Source organism: Kogia breviceps, chromosome 17 (genome assembly GCF_026419965.1).
Source record: "Kogia breviceps isolate mKogBre1 chromosome 17, mKogBre1 haplotype 1, whole genome shotgun sequence".
Classification (NCBI taxonomy): Eukaryota; Metazoa; Chordata; class Mammalia; order Artiodactyla; family Physeteridae; genus Kogia; species Kogia breviceps.
The window spans coordinates 10,924,021-10,927,306 of record NC_081326.1 but is presented as its reverse complement, the minus strand read 5'-3'; the positions used below and the strand labels follow the sequence as shown (position 1 = coordinate 10,927,306).

The 3,286-nt window shown below is 40.3% G+C and overlaps 1 pseudogene; it reads left to right on the top strand.

The window, feature by feature from the left end:
• The first annotated feature begins 958 nt into the window (after window positions 1-958).
• Window positions 959-1,746, top strand: LOC131743712 (Golgi pH regulator pseudogene; annotated as a pseudogene).
• The last annotated feature ends 1,540 nt before the right edge of the window (window positions 1,747-3,286 follow it).

The window sequence follows — 3,286 nt, the reverse complement described above, 5'->3', positions numbered from 1 at the left end:
CAGTTCTCTTTCCTCCTTTTCCAAACCAAGCTAATGGAAAGAATAATCTACTGTGTTACCTTTCAAGCCACAGTACCAATGTCCAAAGCAAGACGGGGAGGATACAAAAGTACCCAGGCTTGATATTGTGTTATACATAATGACTCCCTTCATGACGTCACTCCCAAACTCTCCTAGGACTTCCTTCAAGCTAGTAGACAAGCTACTCATGTCCCTGCCTGAAAGACTGTTTACAGTATTTTCACATGATTTTTCTCATTCTAATGCCATTGCCAGGACATCTGGTAGGAGAGTATGTGCAGTCAGAGACAGATGGACATGAACTCCTGGTTACCCCCCATCTGTGTTTCTGTCTTACCTCAGTTTGGGCATCACAGAGACATAAACGTTCAGAAGTTTCGCCCTCCTCATGAGATCTTAGTATAATCTGCGTGCTCCCTTGAAACCCACTGAACTCACAACGTTTTAGTTCTAATGAGCTACCTCTGATTACCTTCCCCTTCACTTTCAGATGGAGTCCCCTCTGAATTTCTGCTCTGCTTAGTACTCAGGTGGCATTCAGAAATCTAAAGGAACTTACCTCCACAGTGACCTAATCTTTTCTCTGGTAGTTAAACTTCTATCCAAGTTTAACTACTACTTGATCCTAAGATTACATCGGTAGGAAACACCTAAGGGCTAATAACAGCTTTTTAGGAGAAGAAAGAAGGAAAAGACTACCATGTGAATCAAGACACCAATTGAACGTGTGTTCCAATTTAAGAGACATTTAAATGTGGAAAGAGTAGCTGCTTTTTGGAATATAGAAAATCCAGTATTTGTTTTTCCTTCTTACTATGCAAGACACTATGAAGGGATATAAAGTGATACAGAGCCGGTCACATATGGTACCTGCCCAAAGAACTCCCCGACTGAATAGGGAGACAGAAATCACATACAATTCAAATGCAAACCAAGTATGCCAGCTGAGTTGTTAAAATCACCATTTTTGCAGTTAAATCCCGTTCTTGAAGCTACTATGTTCCAGAAGGGGAAGGTGCATAACACCATCAGGATTCTGGGGAGTGATAAAGAGTGTTACCACTTCAGTACCAGGAAGTGAAAATCTTACTCTTATTCAACAGGACGTGGATGCTTTTGGAAGAACTGAGCAGGCAGCTTTTTCTGGAAATGGCTGATCTCTATGCTACCAAGGAGAGAATAGAATACTCCAAAACTCTCAAGGGGAAATATTTTAATTTTCTGGGTTACTTTTTCTCTATTTACTGTGTTTGAAAAATGTTCATGGCAACCATTAATATCATTTTTGACCGAGTTGGGAAAAGTGATCCAGTCACAAGAGGCATTGAGATCACTGTGAATTATCTGGGGATCCAATTTGATGTGAAGTTCTGGTCGCAACACATTTCCTTCATTCTGATTGGAATAATCATTGTCACGTCTATTAGAGGAGTGCTGATCACTCTTACCAAGCTCTTCTATGCCATATTCAGCAGTAAGTCCTCCAGTGTCATCGTCCTTCCATTAGCACAGATAATGGGCATGTACTTCGTCTCCTCTGTGCTGCTGATCCGAATGAGCTTGCCTCTGGAGTACCCCACCATAGTCACCGACGTTCTTGGAGAGCTGCAGTTCAACTTCTATCACCATTGGTTTGATGTCATCTTCCTGGTCAGTGCTCTCTCCAGCACACTCTTTCTCTATTTGGCCCATAGACAGGCACCAGAGAAGCATATGGCACCTTGAACTCATGCCTCTTACAGACTGCTACAAGCCAGTGGTGTCAGAATTTGGATATAAGAGGGAAAAAATGGAGGGGGCCGGGGCCTAACATTATTTTAAACCAACAAAATGCTGTGGTAGCATATTCTACCTCCAGCTTACACCTTCCTCCTCAGATGATACTGTGATCATGAGAAGCATCAGCTAGAAATGAGAGAGAGAAGGAACTCAAGCTAGTACTCAGCCAAGAGCACCCTGTTTGGGTTTGAGGCTGGTACAGTATGCTGGGGGGTGGGGCTGAAAAGAGCCAAGAAACTAAGGGAAGAAAATACACTGGAATTCTGGGGTAAGAGAGACCTAAGGTAGCTGGGCCAAACACATGAGATTCTGTTTAAGTCAAGAATCACATGGAGCGGGTTATGACGTTCCCTTGAGATTGACTATCGTTAAAATCAGAGATTGTTAACAACAAGAACAACAGGAGACTCAGTTAAAGCCTGAGGTCAAATCTTTGCCCAGTTTCCTCATCTATAAAGTGGGAATGGTGATACCTGCTTTGTAGGAGTGCTGCAGAGAAGGAATGAGCTGGGTGGCGAACGTAGAGTTTAGCATGGATGTGAAGCATATTGGAAGTTCTCAAGGATAAGTCAGTGGGATGGGGGTTATTATTAGCTTTATCATTATTATGGAGGGATAAACCAGATACGGTATGGATTTAAAGGAAGGAAAGCTCACATACACTCGGGAGACTCAAGAAAAACTTCATTCAGTAGGTTGGCTTTGAAGAGCCTTGCAGAACGTGTGATATTTCTTTAGGGCAATATGGAGGAGCTGTATCTCTCTGCAATCCTGGCGTAGGGACCCAGAGCCTGCCCGTGTAACCACCTTAAGAGTCATGGGCAGAGATGAAACTTTGTATCTGTTAACATTTATAATACTTGTTTATGATTGTACCTGGTGTATTCATTTATTTAATTAATTCCTACTTATATCTTTGATTTGAAACAGGAGAGACTTGTTAAAGTGCTATAATATCCGTAGTAGTCCAAAAATCAAGTAAAGGGTATTCTGAATAAGTGCTATTGTAAAATAATTTCAGAAGAGCATACTTGTTATTAACGACAGGCAGTGTATTATGTACCTCTTGGCTTGTCATCCTGTCTATAGAGTACATGTTGTAAAGGAAGAAAAGTGGGTAATTATATTTCACATGAACATCAAATTGAGTGTTCCTTCCTTGTAGTTTTGTAAAGTAGAATTGTGGCAAGATTGTCCCTAGTTAATGCCAGAAGAAGTGAAAAATAAATGTCTTTTTAAAAACGTCTCTTATGTAAACAAGTAAAACCTGTTAAAGTGATTTGCAGTCATTAAACATAGGTCAGTTCCCATTAAAACAAACTCCATGGATAAATCTGAATTATTAGCATGAAATTAAACATATAAAGTTTGCATTGGAGCAAAATAAATGTCAAAATTATTATTAATTTATCCATTGTTGGCAGACTCAAATAATTTTGCAACAAAAGAGTTTTAATTCTTCCTATATTCATCTTAATGGGTGCAA